The sequence below is a fragment of the Stegostoma tigrinum genome, chromosome 14 (assembly GCF_030684315.1).
Source record: "Stegostoma tigrinum isolate sSteTig4 chromosome 14, sSteTig4.hap1, whole genome shotgun sequence".
In the NCBI taxonomy this organism is placed as follows: Eukaryota; Metazoa; Chordata; class Chondrichthyes; order Orectolobiformes; family Stegostomatidae; genus Stegostoma; species Stegostoma tigrinum.
Genome location: NC_081367.1, coordinates 54,296,081 through 54,312,347, shown reverse-complemented (window position 1 = coordinate 54,312,347; position 16,267 = coordinate 54,296,081). Strand labels below are relative to the sequence as shown.

At 43.2% G+C, this 16,267-nt stretch overlaps 1 protein-coding gene across 2 annotated transcripts in view; it reads right to left on the bottom strand.

Moving 5' to 3' along the window:
• lpp (LIM domain containing preferred translocation partner in lipoma) overlaps nucleotides 1–10,410 on the bottom strand; it is a 371,701-nt gene extending 361,291 nt beyond the window's left edge. The window contains exon 1 of one of the 2 annotated variants that reach the window (XM_048542845.2): nucleotides 10,347–10,410. The gene's annotated coding sequence lies outside the window, so the exon portion shown is untranslated. The remainder of the gene's footprint in view (nucleotides 1–10,346) is intronic. The other variant, XM_048542847.2, reaches the window with a different exon arrangement.
• Between the last annotated feature and the right edge of the window lie 5,857 nt (nucleotides 10,411–16,267).

Below are 16,267 nucleotides of genomic sequence, written 5' to 3'. Positions count from 1 at the left end.
ACCCAGCCTATTCGCCTTTCCTTATAACTCTTGTGTACCAGAAATTCAGAGGAGTGAACCATCTTGGAATTGCTTCTGTGCCCTTTCTCAAGTAAGGAATGCTTGGACCACAGCTATTCACAATATATATTAATGATTTACAGGAGGGAACTAAATGTAATCTCTCCAGGTTTGCAAATGGACAAAAAGCCAAATGAGACGGCGAACACTGAGGCTGCAGAGGTGCTTCAGTGTGATGCGGACAAATTGAGTGAGCAGGTAAATGCATGGCAAATGAAGAATAACATGGATAAATGTGAGTTCATCCACTTTGGTAGCAAAAACAATAAGGTAATTTATTAGCTGAGTGGTGACAAACTGAGAATGGAGCAAAGGAAAGGGGGAGGTGCAATAAAACCGGTCACAGAGAGCATGAAGGCAGAGCCAGCAGTGAAGGCAGCAAATAATATGTTCGCCTTCATAGGGGCAGAATGAGTACGGGAGTAGGAGGCCCTGTTGCAATTGTACAGAGCCTGAGAGACACCACACCTGGAGCACTGTGTGCAGTTTTGATCGCCTTTTCAAAGAAAGGATGTTCTTATTACAGATGAGTGCAACAAAAGTTTACCAGACTGATTTCTGGGATGACAAGACTGGCGTTGAAGGGAAGCAAGGTTATTGGAGATTGTACTCACTGGACTTTAGAAGAATAGAGTTGGGGGGAAAATCGCATAGAAACCTCTCAAACTTTAATGGACCTGGACAGGGTAAAGCAGGAAGGATGTTCCTGGTATAACTAGGTGTAGACCTGGATGAACACAGCAGGCCAAGCAGCATCAGAGGAGCAGGAAAGCTGATGGTTTGGGTCTGGACCCTTCTTCAGAAATGGGGGAGGGGGAAGGGGATTCTGAAATAAATTGAGTGAGAGGGAGAGGCAGCTGGGAGATGGGAGATGGATAAAAGAGCAGATAGGCGGAGAGGAGACGGACGGGTCAAGGAGGTGGGGATGGAGCCAGTAAAGGTGAATGTATGTTCCTGGTGACTATGCCATCTAGAACCATGTGTCACAGTTTAAGGATACAGGGCAGGTCATTTAGGACTGAGATGAGGAGAAATTTCTTCACCCAGACATACTGAGCCTGTGGAATTCTCTGTCACAGAAGGCAATTGGGGCCAAAATATTGAATGTTTTCACAAAGGAGTCAGATATAGTTCTTCAGGTTAAAAGGATCAAGAGTATGAGGGAAAGTGTTGCATGATCAGTCTTGATCACATGGAATGGTGGAGCAGGCTCCTACTTCTTTTATCTCAGGTTTCCATGAGAATTCCAATTTTCTCCCATTCACTCTGCACATACATTTTGTATCTCTTTTTCTCTTTTACCACCATTAACAACCCCTGAGCCTTTACACAATCGGTTAGCTTCACCACCTCCTCCACCTCTACCAAGGGTGTATTAAAAAAAAACTCCTAACATTGTTCAGTTCTGAAGAAGAATCATACTGGGCTCAAAATATTAACTCTGTTTCTCTCTCCACACACACTGCCAGACCTGCTGAGTTTCTCCAGCCTTCTGTGTTTGTTTCAGGTTTCCAGTATCTGCAGTATTTTATTTGAATGAATCTTCCCTGGTTGGACTTCTTACATTTTGCATTAAAAAATAATCCTCAGAAAGACATCCTGCTCAGATTGCAGAAACTCCATTCATTTATCCCTTGACCTGTCTCTTCTATTCAAGGGTAATGGCATGACATGATGGCAATGCCATGGCCAACGGATTGGGGTTCCTGGATTTGAATGGGAGATGGCAAAACTCAAAATTTAATAAAAAAGCTGCCCTAATGGGAACTATGTAATTACTATCAATAGTTCTACAAGTCCATCTGCTTCACTAATATTCAGGGAAGGAAATCTGCCATCTACCTTGTCTGGCCTAAATGTGACTCCCGACCACAGCAATATGGTTGACTATGAAATGGCTGAGCAAGGCCAATTACAGATAAAGAAAAAATGCTGGCCTTGCTGATGACACCCACATCTAAAGAGCAATATTTTTTTAAAAATCCTATCAGGGTAGCTAAAAGCTCAGATAATTATTTGTCTTATTAAACTAAACTCTCTAATTTGTATATTTCTGTCTTCAATTTTGTTCTGCTATCAGTGACTGAATTTTGTCACGTCTTTAATGTCCTCCTGAATGATGTGACCTCTAATCTTTAGCCACTTCAAAAGCTGAGGCTTCAACTTTATATTTTTACCTAACAGCTGAACAGCACATATGCAACTTGCACAGTTTCAGAGTCACGGATGATACATTTTATATAACTTGACATCTGTTCTTGCCTGCAAGAACCTGAGGGTTTCTTTGTTATTTTAATCAAAAGACTTCAAAGCAAAGTAGCAATCAAGTACTCGAGGCTTTAATTTATAGCGTCTATTGTTTATTTCTATTTTCAACAACTGAGGTTCTGATTTCTTAGATGACAATAGAATATTGTTTTTTTTCCCAAAATGGGTTTTATATTTTGCCTTTATTTTCATCAGAAATTCTGTTTTTGAAATCATTCTCCTGAGTTGGGGATATGGTAACATTGTGGCAACGTCACTAATCCAGAAGCCCAGGATAACACTGAGAACATGGGCTTAAATCCCACATAGCAACTGATGGAATTTCATTCATGGTGATCATGAAATGATTGGCTGTTGCCTGGTTCACTTTATCCAAACCAACAGAAACTTAGTTGATTTTAACTGCCTCTGAAATGGCCTATCACCCATTCAGTTAGGCAACAAAGCTTCCAGCAACACCCACATCTGATAAATGAAGAACAATTTTAATACTTTTACATTAATATTTCAAATCTAGAAACTGTGCCAATCGTAAACTTTTGAACTTTTAATAACGTTTTCAATATGCTCCTGGTTTAATTCCCAACTCTCTCACTTAAATAAAGTTTGTAAGACTTCAGGATAAGTCAGATTTCCTGTCTCATGGCATATGCAAGGAGAGCACAATCATTAAACTGTTCATCACTTTTTTGTCGTATAGTAGAGGTGAGCATTTTCCCAATGAACCTCCTCAACATCTTTCAGAAATGACAGAGAAACAATGGGATTTCACAGTACTTGCAACAGCCCTTTATGATGCTAAATGCAAGGTGGTAAAGGAGCACAATCTCTGCCGAAAAATACTCTCCAGCAAACTGTTCTGTGATGTCCACATCTCACACCTTCAGATGTCCACAGCACAGGTCACAAGTCCAACTTCTTCACAGTTACAAGAAGTTGACAATATCTAAGCTTACAGGTACACACTGGGTTGGTGACCTTGTTAAGATACGAGGCAGTTATATGTACAGCAGGGTGAGTCACCGAGGGGGTTGGTGTTGTTGGAAAATAGTTGCAAGACATTCAATACCTTATTCATCTCTACATTTTCTTTCAAAGATCAAAGTATGCTTTCTGAAACTGACTTTTCTTTTGTTTCCTGCTGCAACACTTAGTCTATGGCAAAATCAAACCAATCACCATGTAAAGATTGACAACAGACATACAGAACAATGAGGCAAAACTCTTGTCAGAAATGTTCTATTCCTGAATAACTGGAAATTTACACACTCTGGATACAGTAAATACACAGCCTCACAGACTATTCACTGACTGAGAAAGAAGAGTCAAATTGCCAAAAGAACAGTAATGACGGCCAGTGTAGTGCAGAATTGTACCTGATCAGATGCATTTTCTGCAACCAGTGGTACCAAAATAGGCTACGTAAGGGATCCAGTTCTAGTTGATATCTTGTATGAATTAATCTCAATATCAGAGCATTTGCCTAGTTGAGGTCAGAAAACACCACTTAAATCTGCAAAGCTCAAGACCTGTACAAAGATCACAGAACACTACTGACCAAATTCTCTCATGCTGGTGACTGACGACAAACAGCAGACACTCCAGCTGCTCATTGCCCACTTTACCCAATTTTCAGAATACTCCAGTTTGAGAATAAATCCAAAAACTGAGGTCTCATATCAACCTGCTCCAAGCCATTGACTTCATTATCCACGTCACTGATGTTAAATAAAACAACTGTTTATTACAACATCAGGTGCCAGAATAAAACTTCAAAAATTTGTTTTCCCTCCCCACCCTTATCTGCCTTTCTGAGGGATTGCTCTCTCTGTGACTCCCTTGTCCGCTCCACACTCCCCTCCAGCCCCACCACACCCAGCACTTTTCCCTGCAACCGCAGGAAGTGCTAGGCCTGCCCCTAAACCTCCCCCCTCACCCCATCCCAGGCCCCAAGAAGACTTTCCACATCAAACAGGTGTTCACCTGCATATCTGCTAATGTGGTATACAGCATCCACGGTTCCTGTTGTGGCCTCCTCTACATCAGGGAAACCAAGCAGAAGCTTGGGGACTGCTTTGCAGAACACCTACACTCGGTTCACACTAAACAACTGCACCTCCCAGCCGCGAACCATTTCAACTCCCCCTCCCATTCCTCAGGCGACATGTCCATCCTGGGTGTCCGGCAGTGCCACAACGATGCTACCTGAAGGTTGCAGGAACAGTAACTCATATTCCGCTTGGGAACCCTGCAGCCCAATGGTATCAATGTGGACTTCACAAGCTTCAAAATCTCCCCTCCCACTAACTGCATCCCAAACCCAGCCCAGCTCATCGCCACCTCAGAATCCTGTCCTTCGTCCCACCTATCCCCGCCTCCTACATCAAGTCCCACCCCCATCTCCTACCTACTAACCTCATTCTGCCCCCTTGACCGACCTATCTCCCCCCTACCTCCCCACCTACACTCACCTTTACTGGCTCCATCCCCACCTCTTTGACCTGTCTGTCTCCTCTCCACCAATCTTCTCCTCTGTCCATCTTCTATCCACCTCCCCACCTCTACCTATCTATTTCAGAACACCCTTCCCCTCCCCCATTTCTGAAGGAGGGTCTCAGCCCAAAACGTCAGCCTTCCTGCTCCTCTGATGCGGTTTGGCCTGCTGTGTTATCTCGCTCTACACCTTGTTATCTCAGATTCTCCAGTATCGGCAGTTCCTACTATCTTTCAAACATTTGCTCTTGTTTTAGTGGACTCTTGCCACACTTGCACAATTTTCCACATTGTTGATTGAATCAATTTATTCTATTGACACAATAAGCATCATGTTTAGAAGTGAGTGAGACAGCACTTTAAGCAATTCACATTTCCAATTAAGACATTTCTTTCATTCGTTAGTGGGATGTAGGCATCATTGACTGGGCCAGCATTTATTGACCATTCTTAGTTGTCCTTGTGAAGATAATGGTGAGTTACCCTCTTGAAGGGCTGTAGTCTGTGCGGTGTAGGTATGATGACAATGCTACTAAAGATGAAGTTCCAGGAATATGACACAGCCACAGGATAGGAATGACAATATATTTCCAAGTCAAGACAGTTAGTGGCTTGGAGATGAACCTGCATTGGATGGCATACCTACCCAAATGCATGGTCAGTCAGGAGTCACTACGAATTGCATATGTGACTTCTTGTTAAATGATCATTTATTGCAGAGTGACTGGTCATACACAAGCTTCATGTTACAGATTGCACTGCAAGGGATTACATTCACTGCAACTGAATCCAAATTTACCATTTCCAAACTCTTTCTCTCATTTTCTGATGAGTCTTTGCCTTTTGCCTCTCAAAGTGGGTCAAGCTTCTAATGAGCATGGGGTTGTCGGTTTCTTCGGCAACCTGGTAGGATGGTTTACAGACGTTTCGTCACCATACCAGGTAACATCATCAGTGCACCTCCAATGAAGCATTGTTGGTCTGTCCGGCTTGTTATTTACATAGACCCTGTGTGACATGGTGCTTGGCGTCATTTCCAATTCTGCTTTCTAGTGGTTGGTATATGGGGTCTATTTCCACATGCTTATTGATAGAATTCCAGGTTGAGTACCAGGCCACTAGGAAATCTGTGCATGTGTTTGTTTGGCTTGTCCCAGGACAGTTACATTGTGCCTGTCAAGTTGGTGGCCTTCTTTGTCGGAGTGTGTGGAAACGAGTGATAGTTGGTCATGTCTCTCAGTAGCTAGTTGGTGCTCATATACCCTGATAGTTCGTTTTCTCCCGGTCTATTCGATGTAGTGTTTGTGGCAGTCCTTACATAGGATTTTATATATAATGTTGGTCCTGTTAGGTTTGGGATCTTTTATTCTTGTCAGTAGTTGTCGTAGTGTAGCTGTGGGTTTGCATGTTACCACGATTCCCAGTGGTCACAATAGTCAGGAATGTATCAGAGATGGCCACCAGATGTATGGCAGGCCGATCTAGACACATGAAGGCCACCCATACAGGCCAAGTACTTAACTAAAACAGCAACCACCCCAACACCCACAAACAGAGCTGCATCAGAACTCTGTCCAGAAGAGTCATAACACACTGCCACACCCCAGAACTGTGCAAAGCCGAAGAACAGCTGCACAGCGTCTTTTAGAAACAACAGCTACCCAGAAAAGTGAAGTCCACTGGAACTTACTCAATAGACAACAGGAAGGCACAGCACACCCGAATATACTGTCACCCTGCCATAAATCAGGAACGTAATCATAGATGACCACCAGACTGCTCAGGAGTGTGGAAGCACACAACTCACAGCTACACTATGATAACTACTGACAAGAACAGAAGATCCCATACCCACAATTAACAGGACCAATGTTATATGTAAAATCCCATGTAAGGACTGTCACAAACACTACACATCAGACAGACTGGGAGAAAACTATTAGGGTAGATTAGCACCAACTAGCTACCGAGAGACACAAACAACTATCACTCACTTCCATACAGTCCAACAAAAAGGGCCACCAATATGACTGGGACAATGTAACTATCCTAGGTCAAACCAACCGAAGACATGCACAGGAAATCCTAGGTGTCTGGTACTCAACCTGGAATTTCATCAACATACATGTGGCAATAGACCCCATGTACCAACCACTATGAAGCAGAACCAGAAACGAGGCCAACCAGCACATCAAACCGGACCACATAAATAACAAGCGCGACAGACCAACAATGCTACATCGGACGTGCACTGATGATGTCACCTAATACGGTGACAACAGTCTCCGCACCAACCTACCAGCTCAGCGAATAAATCAATAACCCCATCCACAAGTCAAGCTACAAGTCTTCTCAAAAATTCTAAAGAGCATGCCACCAGCTGCATCAAAGTGTAGAACAAAGAACAGTACAACACAGGAGCAGGCTCCTCAGTGTGGTTGAACAGCCAGAGTCATTAATTACACAGAAAAAAACTGCTCAGCCAGTGTATAGTTGCTTTCTGTCGAGCAATCCAGTCAGTCCCACTTTCTGTTCAATCCCTTTAACCTCGCAAGTTTGTTTCCTTAAACAGCCTATCCAATTTCCATTTGAAATCCTTAATTGTCTCTGGTTCCAACACCCTCACGAGAAGTGAGGTCCAGCTCATTTCCACTCACTGTATACAAACGTTCTTATTCACATCCCTTCTGTTAACTGTTGACCAAAATCTTTATACCATAGCAAATAGGAAGAGTTAGATATTTTCCAATCAGCCAATTCAGAAATATTATTATACACGTCTACAGCAAGTGGGACTTGAATCAGGGTCTCCTGGCTTAGGGTTAAGGCCACAAGAGCCCTCCAATGGGTAGCATTATATTTTTCAATAAGAAGAGTTTTTCTAATCAACCTAATCAGAAGTGTTATTACCACTGTGCCACAAGACACCTTTAGTGGTATTGGAGATAATGGGAACTGCAGATGCTGGAGAATTCCAAGATAATAAAATGTGAGGCTGGATGAACACAGCAGGCCAAGCAGCATCTCAGGAGCACAAAAGCTGACGTTTCGGGCCTAGACCCTTCATCAGAGAGGGGGATGGGGAGAGGGAACTGGAATAAATAGGGAGAGAGGGGGAGGCGGACCAAAGATGGAGAGAAAAGAAGATAGGTGGAGACAAGAGAGTTGCAATGGGACAGAGGTTCCCTGAGGTTGGTCCGGAGGGAGGAGTGTAACTTCAGGTTAGGCATCCCTGGAGGAGGCTTCGCAGTGAGGTTAAAATAGTATCAGAGATAATGGGAACTGCAGATGCTGGAGAATTCCAAGGTAATAAAATGTGAGGCTGGATGAACACAGCAGGCCAAGCAGCATCTCAGCAGCACAAAAGCTGACGTTTCGGGCCTAGACCCTTCATCAGAGAAGGGGATGGGGTGAGGGAACTGGAATAAATAGGGAGAGAGGGGGAGGCGGACCGAAGATGGAGAGAAAAGAAGATCGGTGGAGACAAGAGAGTTGCAATGGGACAGAGATTCCCTGAGGTTTGTCCGGAGGGAGGAGGGTAACTTCTTCAGGTTAGGCATCCCTGGAAGAGGCTTCGCAGTGAGGTTAAAATAGTATCAGAGATAATGGGAACTGCAGATGCTGGAGAATTCCAAGATAATAAAATGTGAGGCTGGATGAACACAGCAGGCAATAGTGGTATTGTCTCCCTTATAATTGTGTGCACGTTTACTAAATCACCCCTCAATCTCCATTGTTCCACAAACAATCCCAGTGTTTCCCACCTAAACCAGTAACAAAATCCCCCTACCCTGGAAACATTCTGAATTAGAAGACGATCCTAAGTAATTCATTGCTTGCCATCAATTTGTGGTTCAGGGAGATGTTAGTGTGGTGTCTGTTCTCCAGCAATCTAGACCATTCAGATCAATTTGAGAATTGTCCCATACCTGCATGATTCACACTTCAACGACACTCTTGAGGTGGACTAGCAAATCACAGATTTGCATCAAACTTGCTCAGTGGTTTCTGCCCTTGATCAAAAACATGGATTTCAAGTAACGTTTAAAAGCAATAGAAGGATGTTTAGGCAGAACCTGTGGCCTCAGCAATCAAATGTCCAGCTGCCATTTTTGCAGGAATTAAAATCGGGGATGTAGAAAAGCAGACAGTGGAGCAAATGGGTATTCTAAAAGTAGGGAAGTGCAAGGCCAGGCAAGAATTTCAACGCAAGGATAAGCATTCACACTTTGAGGAAGGTCTACCTATACCACTGCACTGTGGGGGTTCAATAGGCAGCTCAACACTTTTTTCTCAAGTGCAATGAAGAATGGGTAACATGCTGACATCACATGAATGAATAGAACAATGTTATTGTGTAATGTCAAGAGTGAGAACATCAGCGGATTTCATTAGTTCCTAATTCTGGAGTACTGAAGCCAGCAATAAGAAAACACATGGAGATGAGTCCACTCAGCCCATGCTGGGAATCCCAACCGTCGGTCACGTGAAGGGAATACAGTTCTCAGCGATCACAGCAGGCAACATATTACAACTGACCTTATCAAATTGTGGTTCGAGGTATAGGTGCTAAACACTGTTGATTTAGGTTAAGAAACAGTACAGCAGCATCAACGGATAGTACCAGTCACAGGAGATTCAGGCCAGATGAACCTTCTGCCCATTTGAAGGGTTCCCTTCAGTCCATCAAGCTATCCTATCCACATTGTTTGGTGAATTTCTCAGAACTGTCTCGCGCCTTCTCAAAATCTCAGGAAGGTTTCACAATTCCATAGGCTAATGTCGGTGACCTGCTCCTTATACATAGAGACCAGGAACAAGAATAGGTCATTCGGACCTTCCAACCTGTTCCACATTCAATATTATCACAGCTGATACCCACCCCTTACGGTAAAAGTTGCTATCCTAAATTTGTAAAAGTGCCGACTTTCTGTAGACGGATGAAATGTTTAGCAAAATCCAAATGAGTACGAGCCATTTCTAGTATCCACCTCTAAAAATATTCACTCTCGTCAAGTGAACAAACCCTTCCCACAGCCCCAGGCCGTACCAAGGTGCCGGACTGCAACCAAGAGCGGGACCCGTCTCAGGAGCCTCTGTCACCCGGGAATTGTAGGCGAGGCCCCGGCTCCGGTCCAGGCCTGACTGACCCGCACCGTCCACACACCACTGACATATCGGGGACACAGTGCAGAGCAGCTCCGGGCTTGAGGATTCCCGGATCTGGGAAAAGGATCAAAGTGAGGAGTGCGAGCGAGGAAAGGGGCCATCACCAGCAGCAAGAGGGGAGAAGCCGGAGTAAGAAAGGATCCGGGAATCATCCAGGATCCAATTGTATGAGAGAGAGATAAAAACAGGAGTAAGGAGGATCCGGGATTGAGGGAATCCCGGATTGTGAGGTCCCGGAGTGAGGGGAGCTGCAGTGTATCCGCTGTAAATGGGGACAGCAGTAGGCAGCGGGGAACACTGTATCGGTTCAGAGCTACATTGTAACCGCGAGGGAAGGACAGGCCGCTCTCACTCACCCGTTCCTCAATCCCGGCCTCTCCGACTCCCGGGAACCGGGAACCTGACGTCAGGGCACATCCCAGACCGCCGCGTCACTGCTCAGCATTCCCTGAGCAATCCCAAAACACATTCTCAGCATTCCCTGAGCAATCCCAAAGCACATTCTCAGCATTCCTGGGCCAAGGGACATAGTGAGAGCAGACAGTGTAAAATGGGATAAAGGAGTTTATGGGAGACTGGGATTAAATTGGATAGGATATTATGGAGTGTTGATTGTAAGGGATAGTGGGATCTGGGTGGAATATTAACGGGAATAAGGAGGAAAATTTACACTGGATGGGATATTAAAAGAAGCAGGGAGTGAGGAGGAAGAAATTTTGGAAACAGTAGGCCAGTTAGCCTGACCTCAGTTGTTGCTAAAATTATAGAGTCCGTTATTAAGGATGAGATTGCAGAATAGTTGGAAGTGGATGGTAAAATAGGGCAGAGTCAGGCAGCTTCAAGGGAAATCATGCAGGATGAATCCGTTAGAATGCTTTAAGGAGGTGATGAGCAAGTTAGTCAAAGGACGGCCAAGAGCTCTTGGTTTTAGGGGCAAGGCCTTGGCATGGATCGAGGATTGACTGAATGGCAGAAAAACAAATGTGGATATAGGAGTCTTTTTCGGATTGGCAGCTGGTGACTCTTAGAGTTCTGCATTGATCAATGTTGGAACCATAGTTATTCACAATATACGTTAACATTTTGGACAAAGGAACTGAGGGGCATTGTTGCTAAATTTGCTGATGACACAAAAATATGTGGACAGATGGATAGTGCTGAGGAAGTAGGGAGGCTGCAGAAGGACTTGGACAGGCTCATAGAATGAGCAAATAAGTGGCAAATGGTATACAATGTGGCACAGTGTGAGTTTATGTACTTTGGTAGGAAGAACAGAGGCATGGACTACTTTCTAAGTGGAGAAAGGCTTTGGAAATCTGAAGCACAAAGGGACTTAGTCCTAGTTTATGATTCTTTTAAGGTTAACATGGAGTTAATCTTAAATGGAGTCAAGTTAGGTAAAGGGGAAGTACAATGAGATCTAGGTGTTCTTGTACATTAGTCAATGAAAGCAAGCATGCAGGTACAGCAGGCAGTGAAGAAAGCTAATGGCATGCTGGCTTTCATAACAAGAGGAATTGAGTATACGAGCAAAGAGGTCCTTCTGCAGCTCTACAGGGCCCTGGTGAGACCGCAGCTGGAGTATTGTGTGCAGTTTTGGTCTCCAAATTTGAGGAAGGACATTCTTGCTATTGGGGGAGTGCAGTGTAGGATCACGAGGTCAATTCCCAGAATGGCGGGACTATCATATGTTGAAAGATTAGAGCGACTGGGCTTGTATACACTTGAGTTTAGAAGGATGAGAGGGGATCTGATCGAGACATATAAGATTATTAAGGGATTGGACACTCTGGAGGCAGGGAACATGTTTCCGCTGATGGGTGAGTCCAGAACCAGAGGGCACAGTTTAAAAATAAGGGGTAGGCCATTTAGAACAGAGTTGAGGGAAAACTTCTTCACCCAGAGAGTGGTGGGTATAAGGAATGCTCTACCCCAGAAGGCAGTGGAGGCCAAGTCTCTGGATACTTTCAAGAAAGAGATGGATAGAGCTCTTAAAGATAGTGGAATCAAGGGTTATGGGGATAAGGCAGGAACAGGATACTGATTGTGGATGATCAGCCGTGATCGTAATGAATGGTGGTGCTGGCACAAAGGGCCGAATGGCCTACTCCTGCACCTATTGTCTATTGTCTAATATGCAGATTCGGTTGGCAGTTGGGAAAGCAAATGCAATGTTAGCATTAATTTTGGGAGGACTGGAATACAAGAGCAAGGATGTACTCCCGAGGCTGCATACGGCTCTGGTCAGACTACATTGGAATATTGTGAGCAGCTTTAGAACCCATAACTAAGGAAGGATGTGCTGGCCTTGGAGGGGGTGCAGTAGAGTTTAAGAATTATCATGGGGATGAAGGGCTTGTTATATAAGGAATGATCGAGGACGATGGGCCTGTGCTCAATGGAGTTTAGAAGGTGGGAGGGGTAATCTCATTGTAATTTACAGAATATTGAGAGGCCTGGGTAGAGTGGATGTGGAGAAGATGTTTCCATTAGAAGGAGAGACTAGGACCTGAGGGCGCAACTTCAGAGAGAAGGATGACCATTTAGAACTGAGATGAGGAAGAATTTCTTCAGTCAGACGGTGGTAACTCTGTGGAACTCATTGTTCCAGCAGGTTGTGGAAGCCCAGTTATTGAGTATCTTTTAAGACGGTGTTAGATAGGCTCTTGATTAATAAGCAGATCAAGGTTTACAGGGAGAGGCAGAAGAAGGTTGAGAAATATATCGACCATGAACAAACGGTGGAGCAGACTCAATGGGCCGATTGGCCCAATTCTGCTCCCAAATCTTATAGCCTTGTGGTCTTGAAGGGTACAGGGAGTGAGGAGGGGAACAGGATTAGATTTGGATTGATATTAAAGGGTGCAGGAAGTGAGGGGAGAGAGTGTGATTTGATGGTTAGAATGTTAAACAGTGTGGCGAACAGGATTGGTCTGGGATGTAGATCAGTGCTAAGTGACCTGTACAGGTATTAGTGCATGGTTGTCAAGTAATTGCAAGCAGTATGTCAGCTATACTCCTGATTTGTGCCTGAATCCTGAACAAAGCTCAGTGGCAGTGCAATGCTGGAATACATGTGGGAAACATCACAGAGATTTGACAACATTGTTGTAACAACAAAACTGAGCTGGTCAGTGTGGAGAAACTGATGAACAAACTATGGAACTGTGACCAAGGGCTGAGGTATGTTCCGTTCTAAAGTAACAACAAATTTCAGCAATAATCAAATATTGTGTTCATTAAGGGAGATTAGAGACTGCTGCAGATTGACAGGAAGCCAGATATCAAAAGGAGAGATCACTACAGTGACATGCCGTGCACTGAAACTCTTGGACACTTTGAAAATTGCAAAATATGCTGTCATCATTGTCTCACTGAGCAAACTGAAACCATCAATTTATTACTGCTGTTACAACAAAATTAAAAGGAGAAAACTATTTTGGGAACTGTCAGTGGGGAAGTGTCTGCTCTTGCATGCTGCTGGAGGTTTTAGTCAAACAAATGGCCCCTGTATGCTGCTCTCGTGCTGCTGTTTGGTACTATAACTGCTTCTTACTGACTGCTTATTTGCCAAAGGCCCAGGGTGCTGAAACAGCTTCAGTACAATACTGTTGTTTATCATACTGTCAAAGCAATTGTACTTTCTGGACTTTTCTCCTCCCCTTCAAAGTACCACTTTTCTCAGCATTCTCACTAATGTATTAGAAGGTAATGTATGTAAAACTACTCACTACACAACACCAGGAAATCCAGGAAAATAGTTTTAAGACAGATTCATAGAAGAAGATGGGAGCAGGACTAAACCATTCAACCCCTCAAACCTGCTCCACCATCCAATATGATCATGGCTGACCATCGAACTCGATACCCTAATCCATCCCTTCCCCATGCCCTTTGATTGCTTTAGCCTCATGAGTCAAGGCTAGCTCCTTGTTGAAAATCACCCACATAACACTTTGGCCTCAACCACTTTACATTGTCTCCTCACCCAGTAACACCTTATTTTCAAAATTCCTCATCTCTCCCTTATTGAAGTGAATGCAGCACTGTCAATGCTGAGGGAGCACCACACTGATAGATGGTGAGGAAATAGATACAGAACAAATATTTAGAGCTGCAAAGAAGAATTTGAAATACAAAGAATATTAGGTGAAAAGTAAATGCTCTTTTAAATGCATAAGTGAGAGAATAACTAATCTAGATTGGACCCATTAAAGACAGTTGGAAAAGAAATTGAAATCAATGAACTGGCAGGATCTATTAAATGAACACGTATCTGATCACAGAGGAGGGAGTGAATAAGATACCAGTGATAAAAGTGAATCAACCCCTTAACTCTCCTATAATCTCTACCTCATCTACATAATGGACTCCACAAACCCACTATTCTCCTTTATCCCACCTTCTGCCATATATTTCACCTGCCTACAATATTCCCATGTCCCAAGAATGAATGAAGTGATTGCATACCTTGAGGTTAAAGGGCTGATGCTAGGGTGTATTGTGGTGAAAAAGAATCAGAGCTCAGCCTGACAGTCCACTGTCATTGTCCACAACAATGAGGCTGGGAAAATTGGAAGGAAGCTACAGAGAAATCGCCCATTACTGTGTCAAAATCTAAACTTAATTTCTTGGGATGGGTCATGAAGTATCAAGTGGGTAAATAATGGTCTCACAGGCATGCTGCTAAAGTAGTGATCACAGATTCAACAAGTGGGCAGCGAAGGAACCATGGTCAAAGACAATGTTTAAATTCAACATTCAGAATTTTGAACATTTCAAAGGGCTATGTGACTGTTTCTGACAACTTTGCTGTCAACAAGGTGTTTCTTTATTGGCTGTAACTTTCTGCTATCTACACTTCACAAATGACCCAGTAATTACCTGTAAGCTATTTTTTTTTGTTTTTTTCTTGTTTCTAGTCTATGTGTAAGTATGTTGCATTATTATTTTTTATCATTGTTACTAACTATTAAACTCGCCATTTTATTAATTCAAAAAAAGCCTAGCTAAATTGTATTGTTTTAGAGCTTAAATCATTGGATTCAGGTGAAATGCATCTATAAGGAAGGGAACCTTTGTAAATGAACATTGTTGCGATCAACTAAGGAGGAGAATGAGTAAAGAAAGGGAGCCAATTCATCCCTTCTCACCTGAAGGATTGGGGTATCCTATCTGAAATTGTAATAACTTGGGGAACTTTTGTCCTGGATGTTGTTGGGACCTTCAGGACAAGAGGAAAAGACAATGAATAAGTCGGTCACTGTTGGGAGAAGTTAAGAAGACATCACAAATCTAATTTAGGAGGAGGTAATGGCCTAGTGGTATTATCACTGGACTGTTAAACCAGAGACCCAAATAATATCCTGGGGACCTTGGTTCAACTCCCACCATAGCAGATGGAATTTGAATCCAATTTTTAAAAAAAACTGGAATTAAAAGTATAATGAAGACCATGAATCTTTGTTGATTGTTGGGGGAAAACCCATCTGGTTCACTACTGTCCTTTAGGGAAGAAAACTGCCATCCTTACCTGGTCTGGCCTGCATGTGACTCCAGACCCACAACAATGTGTTGGTTCTTTACTGCCCTCTGGGCAATTAGGCATGGGCAATAATTGCTGGCCTAGCCAGTGATACTTTCATCCTTTGAATGTATAAATAAAACTGGATCCAAGTGATTTGTCTCAATATAAACATACATCAGTTATAAGAATAAAAACAATGAGCAAGCCCATTCAGCCTACTTCACTTTTTCATAAGATCATGACATCTTCAATATCCTTGATTCCATTGTGAAGCAAAATATATTTAATCAGCCTTCGGAGTGAGAATTAATTGGATTAATAACAATTTCAGAAAATAAATTTCTCCTTATCCAGATTCTCAAATATTCTTATTGTAAAACTGTGCCCTACAATTTTAAATACCTTCAAGAAGGGGCATCCTCTTAGCATCCACCTGGTCAAAATCCTTCCTATCCCCAGCATTGTGTATGTTTCATTAAAATCACCTCCCTTTCTTCTAAGACAGCATGACTATGGGCTCAAGTCTAGACTGAGCATGTCAAGAGACTATGCTGGAGAACTGCATTTGAAAACCTACCATGTACTGGTGAGAATAATAAAGAGTTACAAAACATAAAGAGATGAAGAGTCTCATTTAGAGATAAGTAGGTGCAGGCACTCACAGTCCAAAATACTCCACACCAATGTCTCAATATGCACATAGCATCTGGCAAAACAACATAAAATAAAGCTCCAGGAATCACCTCAGTG